A 20,495-nucleotide genomic window follows, 5' to 3' on the forward strand; every position below is an offset into this window, starting at 1 on the left:
AACAAGATAAGTTCAATAATTACGATTTAGATATGGTTTTCACCAATGGACAGAAATATTTCTTGGGAAGGTTTAGGTTTTTTGTATGATACGTAGGCCTACCTAGGATGACCAAAATTGACACCTGATGGTATGGGGTCACCACCACCCATAAACAATGACGTTGTAAGAAATATTACCAATTTCTTTCATCGCCAAGGCCACCAACTAACTAACTTGGGACTAAGATGTTTAGTCCCTAAGATGTTTAGGACCACGACATTACTGAGGACTGTTGTTTGGCGGTAAAATATGTAATGAAAGGGCAGTACCTACCCAGACGGGCTTGCACTAAGACCTACCACTGAGTAAAAGATGCATAAATCATGAAATGTTTTGTACAAATTGATGAAAAAATTACGCGGATGGCGGGAAATCACATGCGAGCTTTACCAGCATGAGTTTCTTTAACCAATTATTATTGAATTATACCAAATATTGCTATATCAAAGGCTTAGGAAAAATAAAGCAACTATTATTTCACAATTAAGTACATCTAGGAAATTTATTATTCTATTGTTATTTTATGATATAATTTTAAGTTAATTTTGCGCTAACCAGCCTAAGCTATTTATAGTATAGCATAGCGTATAGCTGTCAAACGCAAACCTAACTGAATAATAACAACGAATTATAATCGCACTTTAATTTTACCGTAAAATCTAAATTATTACTCTCATTGTGACATAAAAGTAGGACGGGACGTACATAATTGTCGTTTTGACGCACGCACACTATTTGCGCGAATGGACTATATAAACACCTTGCCTGTCGTGCCAGGCATTTTCTGGCAAGTTGCCTCATTTTTTTTACACTTTCCTCCGGTTTTGAAATAAGCAATATTTCACAGGTAATCTGTCGTCCATATACCACGGGGACGGTGGCAGCTGTTTGGTGATCTCTTCTTAATTTATTCGGGCTCTCTTTATTTCGAATGAATGCGAGGAATGCCATTAGAGCGTTTCGGAAGAGTTATATTGCTTTATTATTTTTGTGCGTCAGTTATTTGTATGCAAGTCCATGTGAATTTCGTTCTTTGATTATTGAGGATTAGCCGTTGCTCCGCTCCCAAAAAAATTGATCTGAGATACTATGCCAAGAAGATTTTAGTTGATAAAGGCAAATCAAGACGTAGTTACATATTGGTAAGAATATTTAAATGCAGCCTTCGTTACAATTATATTATATGAGATACGATGTCATGGTATTTTATAGTAATCCCTTAGGTCGGTTCCAGTTGGAAGTACAGTGACGGTGTGCGGAGAGTCTTCTATTACTTATAACGAGAATTCAGGCACAGAATCAACGGCTATACTTGTTTTCCAAAGTACTGGAGACCACTGCCAACATCCAAGCGTTGGGCCAATATTCATAATTTGAAAACACCTCGTGTTTTATAAGCTTATTACTAAATCCACGAGGCAGTTGTGATTCTTGATTCGATACTAGGCTGTTAAACCTTGAACCTTAATCTTATTTATTGTTTTTCTTTTTTATTTTCAAAATAATGATTTAATTGTGATCCCGAAATTCCTAACCTCAAACTAATGAGATCAATTCTAGCACAAGTATGTTGTATTTATCTGTTCGAGTTTACAATGTTTATTTGGCAGACGTCGTCGGATCGTTGGCACCTTACGATCCCTACCTAGAGTCTAGGCATGCCTGCGTGTTTGTTACATGCATACCGAATTAATGGATACTAAAATTAAATAACAACTTTATAATTGGTAATGGGTTCAAGAATGACCATTTAACGTAGATAAGTAACGTATTTACTGTGTGTACATCGAGGTTATAAAGTCTATACCTTACTCAAAAAAGGAGGTATTTAACATGGAATTGGTTTTTTTTTAATTAGATTAATATATGGATATTTGATTAATAAATGATCCAGTGATTAAAGTGCTTACCAGAAATTAAATTATTTGGTAGAACTAAAGTCCTCAAGATATATCCTTAAACTTTGATTTTAATGCTACTTGGAAATAAAATCATGACGCCACATAAATAAATAACGTAATAAGTAAATGGAGTTACAACTTTTAATGTCCCACTATTGGACTAAAGCCTCCTCTTCCATAGACGAGAAAATATAGCTTATTGGATAACGCTGCTCAAATGCGATATGGATGTACCTACATGTGAAAGAATTTCATTCGACATGTGCAGGTTTGCTCATGACATATTCCTTCAACGCCGATCAAGAGTCTTCTCTTATTCGTATAAATTAAACACATGAAAATTCAGTGGTGGCATAGAATTTAGCCCGTAATCTTGGATTAAGAATCACCTGATCTAATCACTGGGGCATAAATTAAAATAAAACGATAATAAGAAAATATACATATTGCTTTTTATGCATTCAAATAATCATCGAGCCGTGATGGCCCAGTGGTTAGAACGCGTGTATCCTAACCGATGATTTCAGGTTCAAACCCAGGCAAGCGCCACTGAATTTCATGTGCTTAATTTGTGTTTATAATTCATCTCGTGCCCGGCGGTGAAGGGAAACATCGTGAGGAAACCTGCATGTGTCTAATTTCAACGAAATTCTGCCACATGTGTATTCCACCAACCCGCATTGGAGCAGCGTGGTGTAATATACTCCAAACCTTATCCTCAAAGGGATAAAAGGCCTCAGCCCAGCAGTGGGAAATTTATAGGCTGCTAATGTGTATGTATGTAAATGTGAATAATCATTTCCTTAATTCTTCTAATTTTAAATATTTTTTATGTGTAGCGTTCAAGATATATAGTTTCATTGACCAAAATGAAATGAGTTCGCATTGAAAATATAAATTCGTATGTGAAAGTGAAATAGAATGAACAACAACGATATTTCATTTCACTCTCGCCGGCAAATTGTTCATTCAGAATGTATTTTTTGTCTCCGATCAGATTTCACGTTGATAAGAAACGTATGTTCTGCGATTCTCTTGAAAATGAATTATTGTTTTAATTTTTTTTATTGTTATCTGTGATTTATTAACGTTATATTCTTCCAAACTACCTAATTGATGAAATATATACGAGCATGAATGACATGACGGATGTTTACTTAAATACAGTTTTAAAGAGTAAAATAAATCTGTGTAAATGAATAAAAAACGTCACATTCGATTTGTGATTTTTAATTTTCACATTTACAAATAAAAAAAAAGCCGCAGCTTAAAGGCCGATGACCTGAAGAAAGTGACAGGAATCGACGAAAGGGAATTTATTGCTTTTTAATTCGGCAACGCACCTGTAAGCCCCGGTGTTGCAGATGTCCATGGGCGGTGGGAGTCACTTTTCATCAGATGAGCCTCCTGCTCATTTGCCACCAATGCCATAATAAAAAACGTTTTGATTAATTTAAAGGTCGCAATTTTTATTCGAATTTTCCTACCAAAATATCTATGAAGGTATCGAATAGTTTTTCCACAGATAATAAAATTATAATTTCGATCATAAGCCGATAGTCCAACTTAGTCCGAGATGTAAATAAATATAATTATTCTAAAAAACGTGATTACAATTATCATATTATGCTAATGATTATTATAGGTATTTGTTAACGCACGCCCTCGTGAACAGATCTATACCTACACAATTTATATAACTTTCAATTATAATTTCAAAATAATTGTGATGTATTTAATTTTATCTTAAATATAACCGCACATAACAACGTAAATATATAAATTAGTTAAAACGTAACGATTTTATATTCACATGTAATTCGCAATCTGACACAGTTTCAAATCGATATTATCAAATGGTTCTACTGCAAATTTCATAAGGACTTATATAATAAAAATGTTTGGAACTTACTCCACCAAGTCTCTCCAATGCGGGATGGTGGATACACGTGGCAGATTCTCATCAATCACATGCAGGTTTCCTCACTATATTTTCCTTCACCACCAAGCATGAGATATATTAAAAATAGAAATTAAGCACATGGATTCAATGGGTCTTGTTCCGGGTTTGATCTCTGAATCATCGGTCAAGATTCCCAATTGTAAAAACTGCACTGCACTAACAACGCATAATATATTTACTAATAGAACGAACTCATCTTCTTACTCTAATAGCATTAGCATTAGCAGCCCGTAAATGTCCCACTGCTGGGATAAAGGCCTCCTTTCCCTTTGAGGAGAAGGTTTGGAGCATATTCCACCACGCTGCTCCAATGCGGGTTGGCGGAATACACATGTGGCAGAATTTCGTTGAAATTAGACACATGCAGGTTTCCTCACTATGTTTTCCTTCACCGCCGAGCACGAGATGAATTATAAACACAAATTAAGCACATGAAAATTCAGTGGTGCCTGCCTGGGTTTGAACCCGAAATCATCGGTTAAGATGCACGCGTTCTAGCCACTGGGCCATCTCGGCTCTTACTCTAATAAGTTTGTTTTTAAATCATCAATATTAAGAGGAGGCAGGTTGTTATTGGAGTCGATATCTGAACGCATCGTAAGTAAACGCGACATGAGCCGGAGGCAGATATTTACATTACCTACAGTTAAGGAGAAGTAATACTGCTAACGGAAATCTTTTCATACCATAGTATAAAACTCTTAGTGTGTCTTCAATACTCTTATTGATTCAAGAGGAAGGTAAACATGTATAATACATATATATTATAGAAGATAAAATCCAAGAATTTTAACTTTTCTAGCCGGAAAAAATCAATTCAATCTAAAAATTTGTAGACCCGTATTGGAACCATGTGAAGCCAGGCTTGCTAGTAAAAATGTCAGCCATGTTTTCAAAATAAATAAACTAAATTGTCGGAATTAATGCTGAGTGAACTAGCATGACAAATTACTTCTAGAATAAGATTTTAAATTAACATGGTTATTTTTATTACTAACAGTATTTAAAACGGGATATTTACCATGTTTTTTATTTTTATTTGGTGGAGCTCGATATTTCGACATTATCTACGAATGTCTTGTTCACGAGAAATGTTTTAAATACTTCTAGAATGTTACAAGTTCAACAACGTCCTGTAACAGCAAACTATACATATAAACAATCGTTATTACTCAATACACTATTAATTGCTATGGGAGATACACGTAAGATATTATATTAAACATACTTCAGGGTAAGATCAAAGGTATTTCTTCTCCTTAAAGTATCAGATACCTCCGCCCCAAGGGCACGATATTTTTTATCACCCCCTGTAAATTGCTATCCGATAGCCAGGTCGTAGGCTGTGCAATTAGAATCGCTCTGGTATCAGAGTAATCTTATAAAAAGCAATATTTAGATGATTCCACAGAACGTATAGTCATTTCTGTCAACTGATCCAACGGGCTTTTACACAAACGGAGGTACAAATATTTTCAGAATTACGGCCAACTAGTTTTAATTTACTTACGATGTTTTCTTGAACTGAGCGTGAGGGTATGAAATAAGCAATTAAAAAATAATCAATTTCGGATTAGAACCCAATGTCTTCAGTAAAAATCCACTTATTTTATCCACCATTAACGAAAGACAATTTCCAACAAAAAATATTAGATTGAGCCATATAAGCTCAGATTATTTCTTATAGGTATCATGTTCGTAGAAGTTTTAAACATACGTGGAAAATAAATGTTATCCGTTTTCATGCAATGCAGCATAGTCTATATTGTCGAAACCCATTTATTTCTAATTCACATTCACCAGAACATTAAAACATCGATAAACCCATCACTATTTATAAATCGTATCGGCTCGCGAGTGTCACGACAATAAACTATAAAACAAATCCACGTGCCAAGTCTAAAAACAAACAGATATGCAGTTAGTGCTCGTCAAGGTGTTCTGAAAGTTGTCACGTTTCAAACGTCGTAAGTTTGTTTTGGCAAACGTGGCGCCTATGCTCGAGGGATGTACGAGTTAAATTTCAATCGATACTTTACTTTATATGAAGTATTTATTTCAAATACGTGTATAATTTACTATGAATAGCACTAAATTATTTGTATTGTATTTATTTATAAGTATTTGAGAATCACCTAACTGCACAAATGGTAGAACTAAGAACTAATATAAAGGATTTCAGTAGTTCAGTCGTTTTCGTTTTTATGAATACTTATAGATACTACTTATGACGGCTCATTTAGTAGGTAGTAAAAAGTTCAATAGTTTTAGAACTAAAACATATTAGGTATATTTATATACATAATATTACGTTTTTAAGAGCGTCTGCCGCTTTTATTACCTATTTCTTATTTAAGACAATCATTTATATTTAATTATTAATTATGCTTTAAATTGACATTTACAGTGCCGCTTTAGTCAAGGGGCTATATAAGGTTCTAGATCCAAAGGTTCTGGGTTCAATAAAAAGTTATTGGGTTTTTCTGGCGAAAAATTCTCAGTAATAGTTGGGGTTTAGAAGTTCAAAGTCGTCGGAAAATGTATGTTCGCATTGGCAGTTTTTCCTAGAGACTAGAAATCGTTCAGAAAGACATCATCACTTCAATTTGTAATAAAATAATTCAAAAAAACGTTCTAAATTAATTATAAGTAATTAAGCTGTTGATATGAAAAAATATATCGGAAATCTTAACTTCTATATTTTTGTTAACAATATGTTATTAGGTTTCTAATAGATTTTCTTTTATTACACCCGCAAGTAAAAGACTATTTTTACATTAGCATTTTGTTAATTTCCCACTGTTGGGCTAAGGCCTCCTCTCCCTTTGAGGAGGAGGTTTGGAGCATATTCCACCACGCTGCTCCAATGCGGGTTGGTTGAAAAAACAATTTACTTAATCTATTTAAAGGAAAAATAATGACAAAGGATACTGCGTTGATGCAAGGAACTTCCAACAATGTGAGATGTTTGTGGATTATAGAAAAACACGGTAAGAAGAATGTGTCCCATAGCAAGCCGAATAACAATAAATACGAGTGTTAACCATAGCAACACGTATAACATATATCACACAATGCTTAATATTTTTTCAAAGTATCTCTAATATAACGATTTTAGACACAACACTCGATAACAATATTAGACACAACACTATTCACTAATGACCATCGGCGTCCAGGTGAGACGTCCACACATCGTCTGTGCGCCGGATTTCCGCCATCCGCTAAAACACCGTGTAATATGTGTCTGAGATAGCATGTGTGAAAAAAGATTATGTCGACTCTCTGTGTATGTATTTTTATAACGAAATGGCTTTTTAGCGATGATGTATTATCCTCGTAATGATGTTCGTGTAATGAATTCCGATTTATAAAACTGTAACATACCTACGTGAGTTGAGACTAAATTTGAGAAATTGTTTTTAATTCGACATCTAATGTTTGTTACATTATGAATATTTTTACTACTGATATTTATTAGAATTGGACCTTAAATAAAAAGATATAAAGGTTATTCTGCTTTAACAACTGACATGTGGCAATCTAAATATTATGGCCTTGATGAAATTTTCAAAGTATTTATGCATTTCGAACTTATAATAAAGTCCAAATTGTGAACCGTTATACCTGCACAAGTTCGATTTCTTACTTTTTATAATTATTTTCGTGAATTTGTATCTATATCATATTATAGGTAGGTATATGTACGTATTATTCTACTTGTTTTTTATTATTATATTAATTATTTATAGGCATATATGTATGACCTCTTAGCCTACCTACCACAAAGTGATCCACTAGTTTGGTTTTCCTAAAATAACAAATAAATGATGTATCGATTGTAAACAAGGCTATTTGACGCATAATACCATAAAAATAACATTAGTTTTACCGGTTATCTTACAATAAAAATATAGTGTACATAAAGTCGATGTAGGTATATAATTCTGAGAGCATCAATAAAAAAATTATGGTGCGAATTCGATCGTACCAAATCTAATTTCTGGAAAAATCATTATAAAGCGATACAAGTTCCCATATATTACTATAAATTTCTTACACATACCTATAAATACATATTCGTGTAGATGTATCTGTCACACCTTCCCTTACATACTTTTGGAATGTTTCATATAAAAAAATATGGTACGTACTGAGGTCTTAAAATATTTTCTTTACATGTCTGCTACTATTTAAAAAATGTGATTACTTAAATCTCCAATAAAATTGTTTACAACAAAAAATATATCATAGGTTCTGATATCAATTGTAGTTTTTAAATTAATATAAAAAAAAGTTCTAATAAATAATAAGTAATTAAAAATACATAAAAACAAAATACTTTTTTATTTTATTCTTTTTGATGTAAGAAATAATAGCGTAAGATTGAGTTAAACATTATGTCGACTAACAGGTGAACCCGCCTCACTATCGATCTGTCAGGTAAGTGAGCTGTGATTGGTCGAGCGCAAAGGTAACGCAGGTGAGTAACGCCTTTGGCCAATCAGAGCATAAGCCAGAATCGTGCTGTATGAGAATAAGGAGGCGTTGTAATCCTTTGGTTTGATGTTCTGTTATACCGTTGGTCAAAATTATTAACCAATTTTCAACAAAAAAATAAAATGCGTAGGCGTAGGTTATTCAAATTATATTAAAACTCTAAGTACATGGTCAAATTTATTTTAAAGAGCACTCAGTATGAATATTGCTTATTATTTTAGGTAATTAGTAGGTAACGAATACCTCTGCTTAATTAATGGGTTAAGCTATAGTAATTTATAAGGGAAAAATATCCTTAAAAAGAACAACTTTTCTAAGCTTAAAGAATTATTCAAAAGTTTGCCTACCGTCTTCTTTTCTTAAGGAGATTTGATTTAGCTACCTATTTCAAATATTTTCAGTAATGTTGTGTTCTGGCTTAAAGAGTCAGTGAACCAGTATAACTAAAAGTACAAGGGACATAGTATCTTAGTTCCCAAGGTTGATGACGCATTAGCCAATAAGAAATTGTTAATATTTCTTACCTTACTATGAGCCAATGACTATGAGCGTTGGTGACAACTTACTATTAAGTGGGCCGTCAGCCTAGAATCCATCAATAAAGACGAATAAATATTTCGACCTAACGAAAGAGCGAACAACAAATATATATGTGGTTACTGACAAGCAAAAACGTGAGCGTTGATGCGCATTGCAAAGGAGGCTTTAAACCTAAACGAGAATCGCACGACCCTGCTCGGAGTTTCTCCCTCTGCCAAACGCTAAAGCTTGCTAGAGTTCGCTTCTATTACATGTTTGCCAAGTCTATTGAATATGTACAGTTTTAAATTAACCAAACTGGTCTAACCATTATCGAAATGAACATAAAAAAAGACGTGAGCGGCGAATAGGCAAGCCCCTCCTTCTTATGTTTGTAAAAAATAACAACATTATCGTTATTCTTAAATTATATATTTCGTAATTCGGACATCTTTATCATTCTCTACCATTAAAAAAAAAGAGAAAGAGACAAAACATGCCATAGGTATACTCATAGTAAGGTACGTTGTAGTGTGTAGTTATAACTTTGATTTCGTCTTCAGCTTTATAAGCAAATTTTGTAACGGAACTTAAGTAGTAAATCAGAAAGATACAGAGAATCTTTCTATGAAATAAATTTTGAGATTACCTTCATCCTACTTTCAGTATTTAATTATAAACCAAAACTATTCACTGCCATAAATATACGAGCAACCGATATTCGCCTTTATTTGAACGATATAAGATCTGTTTTATTATAATCATATTAACCAATTTAGTTATTATATTTACTGTGCACTATAAATCCAAGATATTCGGATTAGGTACTTCGTGGAATCATTAAATTGCGCCAGATATAATATTCCCGTTGCAATAAGGCTAGCTGTCCATCGTTGCGTAACGCTATGTAACGCAACGTTTAGTTTAAGCGTTGCGTTCACACATTGAAGATCAATGACTTTATTAATTCACTTGAATTCTGTAAATAACAGTTATAGGTATAGTTATGTTAAAAAATAACATTTAATTAGATATTGCGTGTTGAGCGTACATTATAGCAATTTGTGTTATTAGAGAAATTATAAGTTACAGCCCTGTCTTTGCCGTCCTATAGGACCGTGAACGGAGTGTGAACACTTTTGTTAGCATACATGCTGTGGCCAAAGATGTATATTAGCTTTAAACGAGTCACGACGACCACAATGTATTATTAGAATTCATTTATGAATGTTATTAGAGGTAATTTTGAATAATCAGCACGAAAGCAAAAAATGATTCAAATCTTGTTTGGGGGTGAATCTTCAGCGCAAGGCTGTATACAAGTTTCAGAAAACAAAAACAATACAAAACTGTTTCAGGAAACAACGTACACAGCCGTTATCACAAAAAAAAAAAACTCCACATTCATTTTATAGCATCGCATTTTTTATGGAAAGTCAGCCTTGATCAGAAAATTAGAAGTTTCATTGAAAATTTAACTAAAAATTGTTGCCATGAGATGTAAAAATATATTCTCTGTCAATTTAAATTCTTTTTAAATCGAGTAAAGAAAGATAAATGGCGTGCAAATTACGTGATGTCATACTTGATGTGTACAAGATGTCTGAGACGTGCGTCAACAGGTACAGGCGAGACTCGGGCCAAGTTCAGTCATTAAATGTTAACTGTGTTCCGTATATTTTTTGTACATCAGTTTACCCATTAGGTGTTATTAAATTTTATGCGTAGGACTCTAATAACGGCTACCTTCGGTTAAGTGTCTTGCAAGAAGAGACACTAAACCGAAATGTAACAGCTATCTACAAACAAAGATATTTAAAAAAAAGAAATGTCATATTAAAGTAAAATAGTTTGTGAGTGAGCCAGTGTAATTAAAGGCAAAGTGACATAACATCTTATTTTCTAAGATTGTTGCGCATATGCATTGCAACGCATGGTTAGTATTTTGTCTAGTGCTAATAGGTTTTGTCCCATATTTACCACTGGATAGCCGATTTGCCAGTCTGTCTAGGAAAGTATGTATACCTATATAATTTATTGTGTCGTTTTACAAGTTTAAGAGTTGAATTTAAATTATAAGAAAAACCATGGACAAACTGTACTGGGCTGTAGTAGTTTTATTTAACGATTCTACGATTGCATTATTTACGAGGAACCCTATTTTGAAATTTTACTAAATATAAAGTAAATATATCAGCGAGTGGGTACTTCAACATTTTTTGTTTTTTTTTTTCTTTTTGCTTGGAGACAAAAAAACTAGGAGCTTTACTTGATATAATACGTTTATTTATTGTAGATAAAATGTTTTTGTCGCAATACAAAAACAATTGTTTTATTCTTATTTGCTTTTTAAATAAAAAACAATTGTAAGCATTTATAAATTTCTTTGGCGGTTCGGCAAAAGGCCGCCTGATGATAAGTGCTCACCATCACCCATATACATTGTGTGTTTACAATAAATCTATATACTTATTTATTTTGACAAAATATTAATGTAGCTTATATTAGCTGATTTTGATACTTGATTTCTGCGAACTAGAACTAACATCAAAACTAGCGTCAAATACCTTAAGAAATACATAAAACAGAATGCTTTGAACTACATTTATGGTACGGTCCGAGTGTAAGCGATAAGCCGAGAATAATACTGGAGTCGAAAACGCGAGTTTGAATTTGGAAAGCACCAAAGAGTTTTGATATGTTTATAAATTGAATGCTGAAATTATCGTCTAAAAGACAGTGTTTAATTCAGCTAGCAATGTACCAGCAGTATATTGGCGCAGCGGACCAGGCTGTTGGATTAATTTACTTCTTAAAAAGGAGAGAAGGCCAGAATGAGCAGCTGTTGAGTTTAATAATTTTATACAATTGTTTATTAACTAAAATCCAATTATTTATATTTTTACTTTGTTTTATTTTATTATTTTAATTGTGTTAATTTGTTTTTCTGATATCGGGAGGCGGACGAGCGAATGGGCCACCTGATGGTACCTAAATGGTCACCACTGCCCATAGACAATGGCGCTGTAAGAAATACTAACCATTCCTTGCATGGCCAATGTGCCACCAACCTTGGGAACTAAGATGTTATGTTTCTTGTGCCTGTAGTTACACTGGCTAACTCACCCTTCAAACCGGCACACAACAACACTGGGTACTGCTGTTTGGTGGTAGAATAGGTATCTGATGAGTGTTTGGTACCTACCCAGACAGGCTAGCACAAAGCCCTACCACCACCACTATAATCATTCCTTTGTGTAATAAAATGTAATTAATATTATTATGAATGCTCTGTAAACTTGTAGGTAATTGTTATGCATATCTGTTTTTTTTTTTATTGTTTACTTTAAATATATTAAATTGTGTTAATATGTTAATGTGCTTAATAAAATAAATAATAAAAAAATTAACTCAGTTTACTTTTTTTCTAAATAAATTTAATATGATATCGTATAAAGGAAACATTTCAGCGAGGACAAGAAAACACAAACAGTAATATTCGGGTCATTCTAAATTCTGTTCTTGTGTGTTTTGTTAAAGTAAGAAAATGTAATTTTGATAAATAAAACAAAAATAATTTATCATGTACCCCTGGTGGGACTCGAACCCACAATCCCCGGCTTAGGAGGCCGATGCCTTATCCATTAGGCCACAGGGGCTACATGTAACGCGGTTGAAATTTCACATCTTATAATTTTCTGAAGAAAGATTTATTTTAAAAGTTAATTAACCTTGAACGCTTTAACCTTGGACTAAATAAAAGCCAAATATTATTTCAGAGAATCATCACCAAGATGAGATGTTAACGTATATTGGAGTTGTCATGTTTATATTTTGAAAACAAAAATAAGAACGTTGGATGAACAATTTATTTTTTAAAAATAGAACATAAAAACAAAAAAATAACAGAATTAAATTATTTTGTTTGAATTGTGTGATGTACTAAAAGCGGTACAATAATTTAATAATAAAATCTTTTTGCGTATTATTATACAATACATTCTTAGTGCTATTTTAAATACAATACGATTCTAGGACGTATTTAAATAATAAGGAGATATTTATTTTTATTAATAGGTTTTGTGTTGGATATTTTTGTTGTATGTGTGCGTAGTGTTGTAGTCAATGTCAAAGTCAAATACTGATACGATGAACAACTCAGACTAGAAAAACCGAGCAGGTTTAATTTAATATCATATGATGAATTCCAGTTTGAAAAGTGAATATTCTTTTTAAGAAGACTTACGTAATATGCTTTCATGAGATGGTAAGTCATCACTTTAGCCACATCACCACCACATACATATATCAACAACTACTATTAGATACTTCTTATTACTTGACGTTTGGCAAAAAAAACCGATAAGTTTCTTTCATCGGTTCTTCTCAGATATGGGTATTTCTTTTTGCGAACAGGTGGTAGTGTTCTTGCCGGTTCTTCTCGGTAGAATCTACATTCCGAACCGGTGGTAGCTTTATAGTTTGTTAAATGACGATTCAAAAGTTCTTGTAAAAGCCTACTCGAATAAAGTATATTTTGTTTTTTTTTTTTATTTGACAATGAATATGTAACTATATGACTTGTTTTGTTACTTTCTACATTACACACTCGCTTTAAACCGGAACACAACAATATAGTATTTTGTTAGCTATTGTAATGATTCGCACTTGACAATATATGAAGTGGTTTACATTCCATACAATAGTTAGATCGTACATATTATAAATTTATATATACATGCCTCTTCTTTTAGGGCTACCAAGAACGTGAAGTAACCGAAGAGCAAACTCCATTATCGAGTTTTAACGCAACACAAAAACAATGAGCTAATTTCAACAAAATGATCAAATTTCACAAGTAATTTGTCATTGTCATAAACGCATTTTTTTTCTATATCAGAATCGTCTCCCAATCAAAATCGGCGCAACAAGGTAAACACGTGTCAATCAAGATGTTCCCTTTGGGGTGGTAAATCACCCCTCGTCTTAAAGAATGTCACAGAGTAACCAAACATCAGATACAACTTATTTTTTTTACAATCACTGTAACATTATTAAAAGGTTATTCAGACAATCACCAGAGTGTTTAATTTGTGTCCACCAACTCGCGCCGGAGCTGCGTATAAGAATAGGCTCCAAAACAAATTGAATGTTATATTGACTTAATATTTTCACTTCAGCTATTTACAACAAGCAAAGCATTATACGAAATATTATATTATATTTGTCCAAGCTTGGTTGCTTGAAACTTATATCGCTTTCAACATGCAAATATTAATATAATAATTAGGAATAATTAAATTACAGAAAACAAATTATATTATTAGGATGCTTACAATATCAACTCGTATTTGAATTTAAGAGTTTTGCTAGCTCTGTTACATCCTACTCTATATTCCAGGATGAACAGTAAGCGTACGTTTAATGGCGTTCCGATTGAGTTTTTATTTACGAACCCGCCGCAAGTGCCGCATTTATATGTTAATCGCGAGCAGCGCCGGGGGAAATGTCTATAGACCCCTTACAGGTTTTTAATGAATTAGACAATTTACTCGACGTGCCCTTTTTTGAAATGAAAATACTTTTCGTTTTGAATTTAGTTTAAATAAAACTCTGTATTATATTTGTTGTATAATTATCAAAATAATGGTCTTTGTGTATTAAGAGCCTGTGTGGTGCAGTGGGACAACACTGTTGGGCTAAGACATCCACTTCACCTAGACGCTCCAATGCTCTGTTCATCCGACGCATGCAAGTCTCAGAAAAATTCGCCAAGCCCAAAATGAATCATGAACACAAATCTAATGGGCAAATGGACCATCACTAGAAATCGGTGACTGCCCATAGATATTGGCGCGGTAAGTAATTTTAACCATTCCTTACATGGCCAATGAATCACCAACCTTAAGACCTAAGACGTTATGTCCCTTGGGCCTGTACTTTCATTGATTCATTCACCCTTCTAACATAATAAAACTAAGGTATTATTGTTCAACAGAAAAAGATATATGATGAGTCGTTGGTATCTAGCTAGACGAGCTTACACAAAGTCCAACCACCAAGTAAAGAACATTTAAATTCAGTTCTGCTCCCGAGCCTGAACTCACGACCTTTAGTTAAGTTTCATATATCACCAACATATATAACCACAGTGCCATATGTGCATTTATTTTAATATATATTAAATTTCACGTGTATCTACGTATATACTTTCTGATAGTAACTGAGGGTCAAGACTGTTTTTAAAAATAAAATTACATCGCTAATAGGAATATGCGCGTGCGCCTCCCGTGTCCCCAAGAATGTCATTGTCTCCTATTATTTATAGATCGTGCACATGTTTACACGGTATTAAATCTATTTTTGTCGCTTATTTCGAGTTCACCGCTGACGCCTCCTGCATCGAATTAATTATTATCAATAACATATCACATATGCTTTTTATTACTTTATAATGCTAGACATTTGGCATCTATGCATGTAAAAAATTATCTCGTAGCTTATGTCCGTACATATAATATATTCAAAATGTTTAATGATGGACGAGTGTTACAAATAAAATCTGCCTATAGTCTAGTGTAACTTATGTCCTTCCTTCGAGTTCAAGCGTCCTTTATATCAAATTTAATCAAATTCGGCTTAGCCGTGATAGAGTTATTCGAATTTATAATATTAGTAAAGATATTATTTCAAAGAACTTTATGATTATTGAATATACTATTTTTATATACAATTCAAAACTAGCCACTACATACTTGTATGCAATCTTTTTGTTATATACATTGTTATGTGTGTATATATTTATGTATTTTGTTCCTTGGCTCGAGATCAGACTGTAAACAATCTTCGTCATTAAGGTAAGGGCGAAGTCATTGAAATAAAATATGAGCTTAATAATGAAGTGATACACATGAGATATTTTTAATTTTATATTTTACGATACGAATTATCGGATACGATATTCAACTGTTTTAATGATACATTCGACTGAAGTCTGCAATGTTATTCATAAATTGTTAAATAAGTATATTTTTAAAATTTACTTAGTTAATAATAATAACTCGCATGTACACGTACACGTGTAGCCGTAGTTAACTAAATTTCACACACTTTCACACACACACGTATTCATCAAAATTACGCTCGTTTTTGTTTTTTATATAATGTTGATTACTTGGTGGTAGAGCTTTGTGCAAGCCCGTCTGGATACCAACTACTCATCAGATATATTTCTACAGTGTATATGAACGGTAGTGACCACTTACCATGGTCCATGTGGTCTATTTGCCTGTGTACCAAATTATATACAGTTAAAAAATTAACCAAATTATTGCTATTTGGCGGTAGAATAGATGATTAATGGGTGGTGCTGCTCAGACGAGCTTGTACGGAGCCCTACCACCAATTACAGAAATCTTATGAATACACTTGAAACGATATAAAAATAGATTAAATTCACATGTGTGACACTGCGACAGCTGTTCTTTGAGGTTGATAAGAATGATTAATAATATAATAACTATGCTATTACATTGTCAACACCTTGTCGTTTTAACCGTTGCGAATCTGATAATGGGACTTTTAAATATGTATATAGCGGGTCTTAATGTGACAAGGTTACTTAATTTATCAAACCCAGGGTTTAAATTACAAGAAGTAAATAAAATTTTCTTGCATAGTATTACAATTGTATTTAGTATTAAATACGTATTATAAAAAACGTATTAAATACGTATTATATACGTATTAATAATTTATAAAATAAAGTAAAGAGTTTATTACCTATAATCTTTAAGTCGATATTTTAAAACAATCGAGCTTCTAAAGAAGATAATCTAAATATCGGGAAGTTATAGGCTACATTGAATACATTAATATTATTAAATACTTGGTGGTAGGATTTCCTGCCGTCTAGGTAGGTACCTACCATCCACTCATCATATTCTACCTCCAAACAGCGATACTTAATATTGTTGTGTTTTATTAACTACAGGCACAAGGATATATTCCCAAGGTTGGTAGCTCATTGGCGATGTAGGGAATGGCTTAATATCGCCAATATCTAAGTCTAACATAAGTCAGTTCTCAACTTTTCACGAATGAGGTACGAAATGATTTCTTACAAAATACCACTGTTGTTTTGAGCAAAACTATACTATATAGTTGTCATGTATTTATATTATATTACATAGCATATAGGTATATATGTGTGTAGGAATCTGCTCACTAGGAAACATTTATGCATATTTATTGGAGTTTCAACATCAAACAATAGCTTTACACCGTGTAAATTACACCAATTTGGATTATAGCGGCTTTTCGTGTGTATATAATTTCATAATCATAAATTCATATGGGATAACGTAACACTTAGAAAAGTTAAAATATAAAGCTTAATTTTTGTCTCTATGTTCTAAGACGTAAAGTCTATTTTACGATAAATATTTCATATCAGTATGACGAAACTAAAAAAATCCAGAGCAGAAATCCGCATTAACGGAATTACCTCTTTAACTGGAAATTATTACCCGGGAAACGAACCGACGCTATCGAGCACGCGCCTCGTCTAAACATCGATACGGTTACTTAACACAAAACATAATATATGTTAAATATATCTATTTTTAATTTTGGGGTTAAATATTTAACCTCGAATCGAAAATAAGAAGTTACTTTCATGCGATCATTTCAGTTCGTGTTTGCAGTCATCGCACGTATAACTCAAAACGTCGGACAAAATATTTTAAGAAATATATATTGATTCTAACGTTTGTATGATATATGAATGTGTCAGTAGTATGAATAACCAGTTTCTTTATTCAAAAAACAGAAAAAAGACAGCTTGCTTCGTTTCATAAACTTTTATTTCTAAAACTGTACTCATATGTTATATTACATAATAGCTTGATATCCATTTAATTATACTCATTATATAAAAGAAGTACCACCTTCTTTTTAATTTTTAATATGTTTTACACAGAAGTATTATATTTGAAGTATATTTGTTCAACGTACCATAAATTAGTTAAAATGCTATGTCTACAATACATGTGTGTCCGGACAAAACATTTTCCTATTCTCAGAGAATGATTTTAAAAATGTATATTTTGTCTGTGAGCTGCCAGCTCTAATCGTTTATACATATATAAGTAATGGCTGCCGAACTCACTGTTCATTTGTCACCCGTCGACCTGTTGTTTAATTGCGCTCTCCTCTCGGATCGTACACCTTGATTAAACGTTCGAGACTATTTATACTTGTGCCGAGAACTACGTGACAATGTTTTGCTAGTTTTATCTTAACTCCGACCGATCTTTGCATGTCGGTCGACATATTAGACGAATTACCAAACGATATATCTACGTATATCATAAGTTTGTTTTTAAGAGACTTTACCGTCACGAATTCTGCGTATATTCTCATTTAAAATTTACAAATTTCACATTAATCAATGTATAAATTACTTGTGTTAAAACGGTATTATTGAAGCCTATTGTGTACAAAATAAGAGTTATAATTCGTTGACACTGTAATTAACTATTGCGTTTCTTATTTTGTTTTCCAAAACCAATTATAGCCTGACGTTTAATTTTCTTTTCCGAAATTCTAATAAGTCTTTAAAGCATATTCCAGTATATAACTGTTATATTGATATTTCTGCAACCGTTGATAATATTTACTTACTAAACAGGATTTAAAGTATATTCCATAAGAAGCTACAAATATCAATGCAATGCTGACGTTCAATCCAGAAACCTTAATATCATAATCGTATCATATATCCATGACATTATCACACTATTTTTTTCCTTAAATCCATTTAAGTATGACCTTCACAATTCAACTCAACTCAAATTCCTTTATTCAATATAGAATCATTACACTTTATTATTGAATGTTAAATTAAATAACTACCACCGTTTCGGAAAAAATCCCTGACCTGGGAAGAACCGGCGAAAGAAACTCAGCGGGTCTTTTTTCTTTTTTGTAAATTTAATTGTTTACATATATTCAATATGAAAAGAAATAGCCAGAAAGTGTCCTATCAAGCATAAACTCATTAATTGTATAATAAACCTCTAGCAAACAAACGTTCCTTAACATTTTTTTTTAAATTTGCCAACTGAGGCATTTTGAACGCAACTGGAATCCTGTTGTAGAAACGTATATTAAGAAATACTTTCAACACGTGTTTTGGCTTTGCTTTGCATGTAATAAAGGGATCAGATGACCTTTTTCTTTTTTATATACCTGAATGCATAATACCATCAGTTAAGTATGTATGTATGTATGTATAGGTTGCGTAGTGTAAGCATAACAAATAATAATCAAACATTTTTGCATTTATAATACAAGTTACGATTACATTTCAAAAATCAAAATAAAAATATACTTTATTCACGTAGACTTTTACAAGCACTTTGAATCGTCATTTAACAAACTATTTAGAGTAAAGCTACCACCGGTTCGCAATGTAGATTCTACCGAGAAGAACCGGCAAGAAACTCAGTAATTACTCTTTTTCAACATCTAAAAACACAGTCATGTTAGTGAAATATAATTATATATCTATGTTATGTCTCCCGCCTGAAAGTCAACAAGCATTAACTCCACGCTTTTTTATCATCAATATAATCTTGTATCGAATAATATGCTTTCTTTACCGATGTATTTTTTACAAATGATTTGTATTTATGAAACGGCAATGTTAAAAATGTCTGTTTGGAACGAATGTACAATTATATTAAAACGGACTTTGAATAAAATAATCGTATTCGAATTAGCCCCAACTATTAATATCGACTTCTCGCCTAACTAACCCGATTCAGTATAGACATAGATTTATGAAGCACTCCGTCCGATTTAGCGTGGTCATGCCTGACATGATCCATTATCAGGTAATGTCTCTAGGTGCAGTCGGCGCTAATTAGGTGGAGAAACAAAAAGTAGGTATTGCGCAATGAATAAGTACTTCGGAATGTCTGTCTGGACATATTTTAGTAATTATTAGCGTTAATCCAGTGCGAATTTGATAATTTGAGCGATAAATATATGAGTTTGTATGATTTGATTTAGTTTTTTATCTCCAATTTTTTTTATTGATAACACTTTGAAATCTCGTCGTCCCAAACTGAAAGACAGAAGAGAAACTGAACTATTTTATGATACACATATATATATATATATAATCCAGTTCCTAAATAATGCCATGCGCCAATACGATAAAAAGGAATGTTAAGATAATACGAAAAGATAAAAATAAAATAAAGGATGCACCTGTTAATCTGTTCCAGCAAAAAGTTATATTAATACTTGTTGCACGGAAACGGCTCCTACGTCTCATTTGAAGGATTAAATAAACATACGTTTATGGCGAAGTTAGATCTCGTCATAGGTTAAATTTAACATTTCTAAGTCTCGATTTGAACCAAAATTTTGAAACATAAGATACACCTATATTAGAGATAGAAACGTAATAAGTATACAAAATTATCTACAGTTATGTATGCAAAGTTAAAATTAAAGGCCTATTACTTCTACAGCCATGTGCTTCTTTGAAGATATGCTTT

The 20,495-nt window shown here is 32.6% G+C and overlaps 1 non-coding gene across 1 annotated transcript; it reads right to left on the reverse strand.

The window, feature by feature from the left end:
• Nucleotides 1-12,511: 12,511 nt before the first annotated feature.
• On the reverse strand, nucleotides 12,512-12,584 carry Trnar-ccu. Its single transcript has one exon. It is a non-coding gene; the product is annotated as a tRNA-Arg (tRNA).
• Nucleotides 12,585-20,495: the final 7,911 nt, after the last annotated feature.

This window comes from Vanessa atalanta, chromosome 7, assembly GCF_905147765.1.
Source record: "Vanessa atalanta chromosome 7, ilVanAtal1.2, whole genome shotgun sequence".
NCBI classification, from domain to species: Eukaryota; Metazoa; Arthropoda; class Insecta; order Lepidoptera; family Nymphalidae; genus Vanessa; species Vanessa atalanta.